General features: G+C 52.3%; 1 protein-coding gene across 2 annotated transcripts in view; it reads right to left on the bottom strand.

Annotated features, from left to right (window-relative positions):
- The window catches only part of PPM1B (protein phosphatase, Mg2+/Mn2+ dependent 1B), a 46,877-nt gene extending 44,750 nt beyond the window's left edge, over nt 1–2,127 (bottom strand). Inside the window, exon 1 of one of the 2 annotated variants that reach the window (XM_049784259.1) lies at nt 1,847–2,127. The gene's annotated coding sequence lies outside the window, so the exon portion shown is untranslated. The remainder of the gene's footprint in view (nt 1–1,846) is intronic. The other variant, XM_049784260.1, reaches the window with a different exon arrangement.
- Nucleotides 2,128–14,119: the final 11,992 nt, after the last annotated feature.

The following is a 14,119-nucleotide window of genomic DNA, read 5'->3' as shown; positions in this document are numbered from 1 at the left end:
CTGTGGCTGGTACTAGTTCTCCACACCTCTTCAGTAAAACTAAAGCTCTCAAGATACAAGAGAAGTCAGTGTTTGGCTTCTCTCCAAAGTTGGAAATTAAGGTAAAGTCTAAATCAAGTTTTTTGGGGGGAAGGAAGCCTGGAAACTCAAATCAATAGTATTATACCCAAAAAAAAATTTCAGCAGTACCCCAAACATAATTCTGTTTTATGCTAAGTGCATAAATACGGTAACAGGTGTTACAAGTGTATGGTAATGGAGGGGCCAGAACCGTATATACGAAGAACTCTGCCCTGAGGCCCCAACAGAGGAAGAGACCCTGGTTTGAATCCCGGGCATCCTTTATGGTCTGTTTCCCCACCCCACCCACCCAGCCTGCCAGGAGTGATTTCTGAGCTCAGAGCCTCCTAGGAGTAAGCCCTGAGCGCCAGCCAGGTAGTGACCCAATTAAATAAATAAATAAATAAAAGGTTCGTGGTGCTGGTGGTTAATTTAGATAATATGGTTACAGGTGTTAAAAGTTTACGGTAGGGGCCAGAGAGAGAGCACAGAGGTAGGGCGCTTGCCTTAGACGCAAAAGGACGGCGGTTCGAATCTCGGCCTCCCATAGGGTCCCCCGGGCCTACCAGGAGCGACCTCTGATCGTAGAGCCTGGAGGAGCCCCTGAGCGCTGCCGGTGTGACCCAAAACCCCCCCCAAAAAGTTTACGGTAAATGGATCAGAGAGATAGCACGGTCCGGGTAGGGCGTTTGCCTTGCGTGCAGGAGGCCGGTGGTTCGAATCCTGGCATCCCACAGGGTCCCCCGAGCCTGCCAGGAGCGATTTCTGCGGGTAGAAGCCAGGAGGAACTCTTGAGCGCCGCCGGGTGTGACCCAAAAACCGACCGACCAACCAAAGTTTACGGTAGGGCGTTTGCCTTGCATGTTGCTGACCCAGGACAGACCTGGGTTCGATCCCCAGGCCAGGGGACCGAGCCATTTCTGAGCGCATACCCAGGAGTAACGCCCCCAACCCACCAACCCCGGCGTTACCGGGTATGGGCCAAAGCCAAGACAAAGTAAGTGGACGGTATGTCGACGTGAAGCCACCATCCCCACTGTTCCTGGGCCCCCTCTGGCCTGGTCTGGTTCTTATGAACGACAAAAACTTATGAACGGCGGACCCTTCACGTTCTGACTCAGGGGGCCGGAGCGGCAGCAGGAGGCGGGGCGGCGCTTCGGATCTCGGACCCCGGCGTCCGGGAGGGACCCCCCGCATTCTGCTACGGAAAGCAGTTTCCCCGAGAAGGGTCGCTCACGCTGAGCCGGCCCGGGAGGCGCGCTTCGCGGGGCGATCCCGGGGACGCGACGAGAGGCCTCGGTGGCCGTGAGGCCCCCAGCGACAGTCCCGGCGCCCACGGGGATGGTGGACGCCGCCAGGAGCGGGGCCCGGGCGTGGCCGGGCACTTTCCCTGCGCGGGGCGCCCAAGCCTTCGCGAGGAGCCTCCGGCCCGGCCCCCCGGCAGCGCGGCGGGGGCGGCGGCGCCGCCACGAAGGGCCTCGGGCCTCGCCAAGTCCGGCGGGCCGCGGGAAACAGGTGTCCGGCCCACGCGGAGGGCGGCGGGCGAGGCGTCCCCAACGGCTCCGGCCGGGTCGCCGGCGACGCGGGCACGTCCGGCAGCAGGCCGCGGCCTCGGCGCGCGGGGACGGGCCCGACCCCGACCCGGGGCCTAGCGCGTCCGAAGAGCCTCGCCTCGCCTCGCCTGGCGTCGGCCTCCCGGGGCCTGGGCTCAGCGCGCCGCGCCACCGGGTCCCTCGGCCTCGCCTCGGCGCAGCAAGCCCGGCGGGGCCGCGCCGCCCTTCCTCACCTGCGCGCGCGGAGCTGGGCCGGGAGCGAGCGAGGCCGGCCGCGTCCTTCTCCGCCTCCGCCTGCGCCTGCGCCCGCCCGGGCCGCCTGCGCCTTCGCCTTCGCCTTCGCCTGCGCCTTCGCCTTCCCCGCCGCCGCCGTCCCGCCCTTCACGCGAGCGCCCGGCCCCGCGCGCCTTCGTCGTCGCCGCCGCCGCCGCCGCGGCCGCCGGGAGAGCCTCGTCGCTCCTTCCGAGCCGCCGCCTCGTCGCTCCGGAGCATCTTCCACCCGGAGGCCCCCGGAGAGAAGCGCGCCGGGCCGCGCCGCGCCGAGCCGAGCCGAGCCGAGCCGAGCCGCGACGAGACGAGACGAACCGCTCCCAGCCGCTCCCGAGCTCGCGCCGCTCCTCACAGCCTCCGAGCCGCTGGCGGCCGCTCCGCCGCCTGCCTCGCCTCGGACGCTCGGCGCCCCGCCCCTCGCCCCCCCACGGCCCGCCCCCGCCCGGCCCCGTCATTGGCGGCCTGCGCGGTCTCCCCGCATCTACTGGTGAGGGCCCGTCGATCATTCGCGCCTGCCTCGGCCCGCCCGCAGAACCCCGCCTCTGTGTTCCTGGCACCCCATTGGCTCCTGGCCGCCAGCGGCGGCCGCCTCCCTATTGGCCCCCCGATCGGCTGTCCGTCAAACGCCGCCCACGGGAGGCGGGCCCACCCGGCTCTTCCTTCGTCGTTCGCCTCCACGGCCCCGCCCCTGGGGCCCCCGCCCCGTCGGCGACGGTCATAGGGCGGTGCGGTGTCCGTCAACACGGTCCGCCCCTGAGGGCGGGGCCCACGGAATCTCTCTCTCCTGATTGGTCCGGAGCGTGACCTGAGAGCTCAGCCATTGGCTATCTCGCTGTGCCCGTCACCGGATGATTTTTTTTTTTTCACACACCGGCTTTTTTTTTTTTTTTTTTTAAATAAACGCGCAGAAGACGGGGGCTCTTAAAAAGTTGAGAGGCGATTGGCTCGGCTTCCAACACCCCCAGTCCCAGCCGAGCCACTGTGGCGCTCTCCGTGTTTGTGCCAAAACCGCCATGGCCCCTCTCCCTTCCTGCTCTCGAAATCCGGCGTCCAAAGAGCCCGCGACTCTGCCCAGTTACCGGGCCCCCGGCTAAGCCCCGCCCCGGTCCCAGGAAGACGCATCTGATTGGATGGAAGGATCCTGCCGCGCCTCATTGGACGACACGGATGCCCGTCTGAGGCTCAGGCTCGAGCGCCGCCCGGTGGAGGCGGTTGGTCGACGTCGCCGGGCCCGAGGAGGCGGGGCTCCGGGGAGGGGGGTAGGGGGGAGGGGAAAGGGCCCGGATGCGCCCGACTATGAGCTCATCGCCAGCCAATCAGAGCCGCGAGCGGGGCTGGCGCGTGAGGGGAGCTGGGTGAGGCCGGCTGACTGAGGCGGAGGACGCGGCCCGGCCCGGCCCGGCCCGGCCCGGGCGTGGAAGGTCGCGCGCTGTTGGCGTCCTCGTCGGCCCTCTGGCCGTCGCCCGCCCGCCCGCTCCGAGAGCCCGGGCCGGATCGGAGTCGTCGGGAGGGTGTGTTCCTGGAGGCCGCCAGGGCTGTGGCGACTGAGAGGGCCTTCTCTGAGGGGCCTTAGAGCCCCCCAAAAGCAGGCTCGCCTAGGCCCAGTGGAGTCGGGACCCCCGCGCCCTCTCGAGAAGACGCCACGGGGCCCCGTCCCGGCCGAGGTGATGGCCGTGAGGCCCAGCAAGCGACTGACTGACAGCCTGCAGGCTCCCTCTGGCCTCCACAGGAAACACAAAAGGCGCCAACTCAGGGCCCAGGGAGGCTCGGAGGCACCTTGGCCCTAAGGGTGACGCTCCGTCGCGCCGTTCCTGTGTGTGCAGACAGACCCAAGACTGGAACCCAGACAGTTGCCACACCAGAGGCTCGGGGAGGGACAGTCAGGGTCCGCAGGCGGGAGGCCACTCTTTTGCAGGATCCGGACACAGGCGAGGCCTGCCGGGCCCACCCACACGCGAGAGCAGGAGGGTCTAGTCTCACCCTGAGGACTGGACGTTGGGTTTAGGCATTCTTCTCCAGGCTGCTCGTAGGCCCTCACTTGCGCAGACAGCCCGTGAGACTCGCAGGAGTCACGGAGCCCACCGCCAAAGTCTCTCCTTCGTGCAGATCCTGGGGGAGACGAGAGACATAGCAAACACCCATTACTGGCACAGCCTTTACCCCCTTTATTCACAGATGGGAGTGCGTGGTTATCAGGAAATAGTTCTTACATGATTGGCCTTATCTTCTCGGTAGGCCTTGCAGGAGGAGGGAAAGGAATCCAGGGTGCCAGCTTCCCAAACTTGGAATCTGAGTCCGTAGCGGAGACAGCTGGGGCCTGTGTACCTTGAGCACCTAAGTCTAGCAGACATGGAACCATGGGGATCTCGGTCTCACTTTCCCTTGGTTGATCCCAAAACAGGAGCCCAGAGCACAGTCATCCAGCTGGTCTGATGAAAAGGCTATTGAAGTCAACTTCAGCTTATGCTTTATTTGGTGGCGTAAACTGACCTCTAGCCATCAGAAGGCCCACGAGCGGCACAGCACGGAAAAGGAACATCGGCGGGTGCCATCATAAACGTCCAGTGGAGCACACCAGCTGAATGAGCTGGTTATGAGCTAAAGGGAACTTCTCCAAGCCTTACATCTTTCTGTACGGATGAAGAGCAATTTTCCCCATGTTGATTATAGTGCTCTGATGTTTCTTATTGACAGCAGACACCGTCTTACACAAATGGAGAGGGGTCCCCCGGTTTTCTCTCATACTACCTAGGTTACAATGAGAATTTTATAGATTAAATAAGGGCATATTCTACCCAGGAGTGTGTTAAGTCAAATCTGTATGTTGACACAGCATTTCATTCCTTCATTTGTCAATACAATGATATTCCTTAGTGCAGATCTCTAGCAGTTTCGGTGTCAAACTGAAAAAAAGAAGTGTCAAAACTTTGGGTCTTAGGCATTCTTCTCAGTTGGAGGAAGTTGATTCCCTCTCCCCTTCTTAAATGTCCAATAATGAACTTGTCGTGCTCATTAAAAAATAAAGCACAAGGGCCAGGGATTTGCCTCAAGTGGTAGAGCCAGGCCCCAAGTTGAGTCCACTCTACTACATGGCTTCCTGCCAACAGCTAGATACAACCCTTTTGGTCCCCAAGCACCTCTGAGAAACAACCTCCACAGCAATAAAGAAAGAAAATTAAAAAACAACGGACATTTAAAAAATTTAATGTAACACATACGCTAGGTCATAGCAAGGCCATCGTGGCACTGTAGTGACCTTGGCTACACTTCCTTAACCATATATATGGAAGACATGACTTAGTACATGCCTAACAAGCATTTAAGTAATAATGTGTTAAAAACCATTGAGAATTTCACGCTGCAAGGACTCATTAAACAGCAATACAAATCAGGTTTAACAAGGACAGGCACTGCTGTTTCTGAGATTAATGAAACTGAGATACTGTGACCTAAGAAGAAAACATTGTTTTAGCTTTCAATCTCGTTCCTGCACCTTGCTCCTGAACTCATAGTTTCATACATGATAGGATGAAAGGAGCATTTTTTTTTTTTTTTGGTCATGCAAAATAAACCTCTTATGTACCAGGATCTATGATATGATGGTAACCCTTTGGGAGCATGTGCTCATCTCCAGAAAATTCTAGCAGTCAGCTCCATGCAACTCATGCAAGTTCTGAGGAAAGAAGAATGGCTGAAAATGGACTTACTTATCCAAGGCAGATAATTTGATCAATCCCGCCTCCATCATCAGGTCCCCAATGAAAATCCTAAGTGAAGGCTTTGGTAACCTTCAGAGGTGCTGGAAGTGGGGAAATCCAGAGCAGTCCTGGTAGCAACTGCCATACACTGTCATCCACATACAACTTGCCCTCTGCTCACTTCTATTCAGCTGACCTAAGTTGCTGCCTTCAAGAGAACTGGGTCCTACTAGGCCAAGTACCTCCCTGAGTTCTAGAGCTTATCTAGCAAACTGGGGGACCCTAACAGGAAAGATAGGGAGGATCATAGGTCCCAGCCCCAGAGTTTAGAATGGGCAGTGGGTGGGGAAAGGCTGGTTAGTGTCGAGATTGTTACTGGGAAGGAAAAGACCCTCTATATGGTGTTGCTAGTGAAAACAAGTTTTTTTGTATTGGTGACCTTCAGTAATTCCCCAGAAATGCCTCACCCCTGACTTCCCTGATGCTACAAGCTGTTTTTTTGTTGTTGTTGTTGTTTTGTTTTGGTTTTGTTTTGTTTTTTTGGGGGCCACTCCCGTTTGACGTTCAGGAGTTACTTGTGGCTATGCACTCAGAAATAGCTCCCGGCTTGGGTGGACCATATGGAACTGAGGTCCATCCTAGGCTAGCCCTTGGAAGACAGACGCCTGATCTCTAGTGCCACCACTCCGGCCCCTACAAGCTGTTTTTTAAAAACACGTAAACATGTTTCGAGAATGCTTTAGAACTGAGACCCTCAGATCCCAAGGCATCTGAGGATTTAACAAGAACTGGGCCACCCTTTGGGGGGAAAAATTAGATTGTGTCCTCAGCTCCTCATTTAATACTTATTTCCATATTAAATAGTTTCATATTAAAATATTCTTATCACAAGCAGAACTTTCTTAGTCATGTCCTACTAGTTAAAAATAACAACAGTGGGGGGGGCCGGGCTGTGTGGCGCTGGAGGTAAGGTGCCTGCCTTGCCTGCGCTAGCCTAGGACGGACCACGGTTCGATCCCCCGGCGTCCCATATGGTCCCCCCAAGAAGCAGGAGCAACTTCTGAGCGCATAGCCAGGAGTAACCCCTGAGCGTCACAGGGTGTGGCCCAAAAACCAAAAAAACAAAAAAACAAAAAAAAAAAAAAACAGTGGGGACCAGAGTGATAGCACAGCAGTAGAATGCTTGCCTTGCACACAGAGGACCTGAGTCTATCCTGGGTCTGATTCCTGGCATCCCATATGGTCCCCCGAGCCTACCAAGAGCCATTTCTGACCTCAGAGCCAGCAGTAATCCCTGAGTGCTACCGGGTGTGACCAAAAATAAATAAATAAATAAATAAATAAATAAATAAATAAATAAATAAATAAATAAATAAAAAAATACTGCAGAAGGGCACAGCAGATAGGGCATTTGTGTTGCACACAGCTGACCCGGGTTCAATCCCCAGCATCCCATATGGTCGCCCTCGCACTATGAGGAGTAATTTCTGATCACAGAGCCAAGAGAATGCCTGAGCACTACTAGGTGTGGCCCACAAACAAAAGAAAAAATACAGCAGAAAATTGAAACAATACTTGAAGAATTGGAGGTTGTGGGGTCATTTCCCCATCAGGGCAGAAGCTTGGTGACCAGAGAACCATCAGGGCATTACTGCCAGTGCTGACCTGTTTGTGCTTCAAGATTGTAGGATGTGGGGGCCGGGAGCACAGTGTGGTGGGGCGTTTGCCTTGCGCACGGATGACCTCGGTTCGCTCCCTGGCAATCTCCTACGGTCCCTGAACCTGCCAAAGAGTGATTTCTGAGTGCAAAGCCAGGAGTAACCCTGGAGTGCCACCGGGTGTGCCCCCCCCCCAAAAAAAAAGACGACAGGATGTGGATCAGAGCAGTAGTACAGTGTGTAAGGTGCTTGCCTTGTACACAGCTGACCCAAGTTCAAGCCCCGGCATCCCATATCGCCACATAGGCACTGCCAGGAGTCATTCCTGAGTGCAGAACAAGGAGTAACGCCTGAGCACTGCCCCTGATGCCCAAAAGATCAAAAACAAACAAACAAAAAACCAACTGCAGGATGACTCCACAACTTCAAATGAGGCATCCACAAAAGACAGGGTTATTCAGAGTAGAGGGCCTCATTTTTCCAAGCCAGCACCTCTTGATGAGCTTATTAAAATAGATTTCTGGGCCCCATTCACACTTTCTGCTTCATCTAAGGTTAGTGGGATCTGAAAATTTGTATTTCTATTCAGTTCAAAAGATGCTGCTGTGGATAGAGGAACCACACTAGAAACAGTCATGCTTGGTTTTACCTGGACACATGCTGTCAGAATCAGGTTGATGTGAGCACTGGTGAAGACCTTGACAGCTATATTTTCATTTTGTCAGCACAGATTAACCTAATGCAGAGGGAAATCACGAGGTCTTTGTAGGTCAAACTCCAGCAGATTCGCCATGCACTGATCAGCCTTTATTTATTTATTTATTTATTTATTTATTTATTTATTTATTTAGGTTTTTGAGTCACACCCGGCAGTGCTCAGGGGTTACTCCTGGCTCTTTGCTCAGAAATCACTCCTGGCAGGCTCAGGGGACCATATGGGATGCTGGGATTCGAACCACCGACTTTCTGCATGCAAAGCAAAGGCCTTACCTCCATGCTATCTCTCTGGCCCCCTGATCAGCCCAAGCCATGAAGACTGAAAGCCCTGAGTCTCAGGGGCCTCTGCACTTTTTTTTTCTTTTTCTTTTTCTTTCTTTTTTTTAATTCACAACCAGCAATGCTCAGGGGCTACTCCTGGCTGTATGCTCAGAAATTGCCCCCAGCAAGCTTGGGGGACCACATGGGATGCCGGATTCGAACCATTGTCCTTCTGCATGCAAGGCAAACGCCTTACCACTGTGATATCTCTCCGGCCCAACCTCTGCACTTTCTTTTTTATTTGTTTTTGTTTTTTTTGTTTCTGGATCACATCTGATGGCACTCGGGTTACTCCTGACTTTGTGTTCAACAGTCACTCCTGCAGTCTTGGGGGACCATATAAGATGCCGGGGATCAAATCCAGACTAGCCGCATGCAAGGCAAATGCCCTACCTGCTGTGCTACGTATGGGCTATCTCCACACTTTCTGACTCCCACGGCAGGTCAGTGGGTCAAGAGCATTACTAGACTCCATAAAGTTTTCCTTCTGGCCAAATACACAGAAACAGATGGTGCACTCCACATCAAGGATCCATTGGGAGTGAAATAAAGAGGCAGACTGTAAAAGGGGAAAAACTAGGGGCTGGAGCTGTGGCTCAGGGTGTAAGGCCTTGCATGTGCTAGCCTAGGATGGACAGCGATTCAACCCCACCATCCCATATGGTCCCCCAAGCCAAGGGCAATTTCTGAGCGTATAGCCAGGAGTAATCCCTGTTCGTCACCAGGTGTGGCCCCAAAACAAAACAAAACAAAAACAAAAAAAAGGGAAAAAAAAATCAGTCTGACCCACCAATCACAATAACAGGAGGCATCACGTACCCTTATCACCCCTGCCCAAGGGCTCAGGTTAAAAAAAAACCTGAGGAGCTGGAGAAATAGCATGGAGGTAAGGCCTTTGCCTTGCATGCAGAAGGTCAGTGGTTCGATTCCCGGCATCCCTTATGGTTCCCCAAGCCTGCCAGGAGTGATTTCTGAGCATGGAGCCAGGAGTAACTCCTGAGCGATGCTGGGTGTGACCCAAAACAACAACAACAACAACAACAAAAATCTGAAAGTGAAGTGAAGTGGAAGAATGGAAGGGCTGAAGGACTCTGTTACATGGCCTCTGTCCCCAGGAACCCATGCTCTCTCATGGAGAAAAATAAGGTAAGCCTCTTTGATTGGCTGGACTTCAGACACCTCCCTCTTTGGTCCTGCACTTGGTCTGCCACTGGCCAAGCCTCACAGAGGCCAATGGCTCTCCTGTGGTCAGGGACCTGAGGGGTATGGAGAAGACCGCCAAGAGCAAACCAGTGCATTCCAGAGATGCCACAAGAGTTGTGCAAGGAAATGGCTAATCAGCAGGTCCCCCAGGAGGCCCGTGTTCCCTACAACACAAAGACATCAGGTACCCATTTTGCTCGCCAGCTCTTAGAGACAGAGGAGAAGTTGGAGTGCCAGAGATCAGGCGCCACTACAGTCTGCTGGCCTAGGGAGCCCATTCTCCCACTTGTAAAGCATGAGCTAACTGGCCCATATTTGTTTTTTCGGAAAAATCCCGGGAAGGATGGGCCAAAGAAATATACAATGAATAGGGTGCTTGCCTTGTCTGCAGTCAACCAAGGTTAGTTCCCTGGCATTGCATATGGTCCATATGGTTCCCCTGCCAGGAATAATTCCTGAGTGCAGCCCTGCTCACTGCTGGGTGTGCCCCCTCAAAAAAAAAATAAGGGAAGACCAAATAGTACAGAAATGAAGGAATGAGCATCCTCAGAATTGCTCAAGGTTTACTCCTGTCTCTGAGCTCAGGAATCACTCTTGGCTGTCTCAGGGAACCACATGGGATGCCAGGGATCTAATCCAGTGTGGCTGCATACAAGGCAAATGCCCTCCTCGCTGTGCTATCACTCTGCCACACACCCCCAGAGCCATTATTAAGTCCTGGGTACTGACTGGTATGGCTCTGACCCAAAATAAATAATAAATAAAAACACAAAAGAACATTCCAAATTAAATTTCATGTTGACAGAGTTAGGAAATGCCATTAGCATCCAAATGTCAAACACTAAAATGCTCACTGAGCCAGTAAGGAAACACCAAAAGGGGCATAGAAACCCACAAGACAGGGCCGGAGCAATAGCACAGTGGTAGGGCATTCACCTTGCACGTGGCCAACCCAGGACAGACCTGGGTTTGATCCCCAGCATCCCATATGGGCCTCCAAGCCTCCCAGGAGCGATTTCTGAGCGCAGAGCCAGGAGTAACCCCTGAGCGCTGCCGGGTGTTGCCCCCCCCCAAAAAAAAGGCAAGAAATTGTTTTATTTGGGCGGACAATACAGCAGCATTGGGTGCTTGGGGGACTAGGTGAAGCTTAAGGGATCATGTGGTTTGGGGAAGTACATGCAAGACAAGTTCTCATCCACTGATCCACAGACTGGGAAACCCTTATTTAATTTTACTTGTTTGGGGGCCACATTTGGCAGTGCTGGGATGACTTCTGGCTCAGTACCCAGGGGTCCTTCCTAGCAATGCTCAGAGGAACCGGGTACCTAGAATCAAACCCAGGGCTCCAGCACAAAAGGCTAGAGTCCTATGAGCTACTACCTCCTAGACTCAAAGCTTAGATATCTTAAAATACACAATGAGTAGCCAGAGAGATAGCTCAGAGGTCTAGAGTACATGCTTTGCATGCCAGAGCCATGGAGTACCATGGACACTGAGTTCCACATGACCCCTGAGAATGGCCGGATATGGTCCTGAGGGCTTCATGTGCCAAACAGGCTCCATGTCACAGAGCCAGGTGGTTTCCCGGGGTGGAGGGTGCCCCTCCACTAAAAGAAACACTGAGAAAAAAAGATAAGGTATCATTATATCTTTGAAATGTAAATAACAAGTTGACAGTCACATATATGTCATATATATGCAACATACATACAATATTGTATTTTAATACTTTTAAATAGCTGTTAGTCAGAAAGTGTAAGCTTTCATTTTCACGCCATAAGTCCATTATCCTGTCACTTAACCACCTACTAGGGCAGACAAATCTTCAGTAGGTTGCCTTTTAAAATAGTTGGTCATAAAAACAATCCTTCTGGAAAAAAATTTTTGTTTGGATGTTATTAGTATGTTGTGTCTCAGTTAAGCAATTTTATGTTCTCTGAAGAAATGTAAACAGATGGCTATTTTAATAGAGCATACTATTTGTCAAATTAATGCTATGTAATTCAGACTGCTGGTTTACAAAAAATAGAGCTCAGGCATTTATTAATAGCAGGTAACTAGGTTAGAGCAGTTGGTCTCAAAACTATTCTTGCCAGTGATGGCATTAGGGAGGATTAAAAAAAACTTGTTTTCATTTGTTTTGTTTTTGAGTCACGCCCAGCAATGCTCAGCAGACTTACTCCTGGCTCTGCACTCAGGAATCACTCCTGGCAGTGTTAGGGGACCATATGGGAGACCAGGAATGGCTGTGTACAAGGCCAGCATCTTACCTACTCTATTAGCACTCCAGCCCCTGGATAAAAACTTTACAACAATGTAAAGATGTTCCGTAAAATTATTCACAGCATAGGGGCCGGGAAGATGGCGCTAGAGGTAAGGTGTCTGCCTTGCAAGCACTAGCATAGGACGGACAGTGGCTCGATACCCCGGCGTCCCATATGGTCCCCCCAAGCCAGGGGCGATTTCTGAGCGCATAGCCAGGAGTAACCCCTGAGCGTCAAACGGGTGTGGCCCAAAAACCAAAAAAAAAAAAATTATTCACAGCATAAATAGTTCTACATGGGCTCTTTAAACTTGAAAGTGAGCACATTAAAGTCTTCCCAGGTTGGGGAAAGAGATCTGGAGACACAGTACAAAGGTAAAAGCACAACATATCCTCCAAACACTGCCAGGGTGGATGTGGTAATTTCCAGTATCCTCAGCCTGGCAGAGAACTCTGGGAGTTGCCCCTAGGTCCCCTGAGTAGCACTTGAGAACTTTCCCCACAAAAATACCCACCCTTATTTGGCCACACCTGGCATTGCTCAGGGGTTACTCCTGGCTCTGTGCTCAGAGATTGTTCCTGGGGCTGGAGAGATAGCATTGAGGTAAGGTATTTGCCTTACATGCAAAAAGACAGTGATTCAAATCCCAGCATCCCATATGGTCCCCCAAGCCTGCCAGGAGCGATTTCTGAGCATAGAGACAGAAGTAACCCCTGAGTACTGCCAGGTGTAACCCCAAAAAAACAGAGATTGGGGCCCGGAGAGATAGCACAGCGGCGTTTGCCTTGCAAGCAGCCGATCCAGGACCAAAGGTGGTTGGTTCGAATCCCGGTGTCCCATATGGTCCCCCGTGCCTGCCAGGAGCTATTTCTGAGCAGACAGCCAGGAGTGACCCCTGAGCACCGCCGTGTGTGGCCCAAAAACCAAAAAAAAACAAAAACCAAAAAAAAAAAAAAAACAGAGATTGCTCCTGGCAGGCTCAGGATCATATGGGATACCTGAAATCGAGCCTGGGTTAGCTGCATGTAAGGCAAATGCCCTACCTACTGTGCAATCACTCCTGCCCCTCTCCATTTGGGGGGGGGGGTTGGGCCACACCCAGTGATGCTCAGGGATTACTCCTGGCTACGCTCAGAAATCGCCCCTGGCTTGGGGGACTATATGGGACTCCAGGGGATTGAACCACACTCTGTCCTAGGCTAGGGTGTACAAGGCAGACACCTTACCGCTTGCGCCACCACTCCGGGCCCCCCCCCACTCCATTTTTTTTTTTTTGTGGAGATGCTGGGAACGAAGCCCACTCCATTTTTTTGTGTTTTTTTTTTTTGTTTGTTTGTTTTTGTTTTGGGGCCATGCCCATTTGATGCTCAGGGGTTACTCCTGGCTATACGCTTAGAAATCGCCCCTGGCTTAGGGAGACCATATGGGACATCGGGGGATCGAACCGAGGTCTGTCCTACGCTAGCGCTTGCAAGGCAAACACCTTACCTCTAGCGCCACCTTCCCGGCTCCAGCCCACTCCATTTTTAAAGACCAGATCTAGTCCCACAAGAGGCCTCCAATATCCCCATTACTCAAACCATAACCAGCATGTTATTTTATTATCTTAATTGTCAAATACTAAATTATTTTTGTTGTTGTTGTTTGTTTTTGGACCACACCCGGAGGTGCTCAGGAATCACTCCTGGCAGAGTTCAGGGTACCATAAGTGATTTTTGGGAATCAAACCAGGGTTGGCTATGTGCATGGCAAACACCAGCCCCAATGCACTCTTGCCTTCACTCGGGCCCCAAACACTAAATTCTTGCCTTCTATACCACTTTTGTTCTATTCTGGGGTTGCTCACAATGGTGCTTTAAGGCCCATGTGGAGCCTGAGTCTCCAGCATGTAACATGTGCTCATACCATAGCATCATTGTCGTGGTTCCATAACTCTTTCTTTTTAAGAAGGTAGTTTAATGGAAAGTACAGGAGAAAGGAAATGATACTCTATGTGGGGAGGGACTGAGTGCAGAGCTAAGTTCTTGGTCCATAACTCTTTTTTTTTTTTTTTTTTGATTTTTGGGTCACACCCGACACTGCTCAGGGGTTACTCCTGGCTCTATGCTCAGAAATTGCCCCTGGCAGGCACAGGGAACCATATGGGATGCCGGGATTTGAACCACCGTCCTTCTGCATGAAAGGCAAATGCCTTACCTCCATGCTATCTCTCTGGCCCTGGTCCATAACTCTTAACCTTTAAATATTTCAATATATATATCCCTAAGAAAAGGGAATTTTCCCACTTAACTATAATACCTTGATCTTGCCTAGTACAGATAATTAATCCAACAATGTCACCCAAATGAGAGTTCTTTTTTGGGGAGGTCACACCT

This window comes from Suncus etruscus, chromosome 12, assembly GCF_024139225.1.
Source record: "Suncus etruscus isolate mSunEtr1 chromosome 12, mSunEtr1.pri.cur, whole genome shotgun sequence".
NCBI classification, from domain to species: domain Eukaryota; kingdom Metazoa; phylum Chordata; class Mammalia; order Eulipotyphla; family Soricidae; genus Suncus; species Suncus etruscus.
The sequence above is the reverse complement of the archived record's forward strand: the minus strand, read 5'-3'. Positions and strand labels throughout refer to the sequence as shown.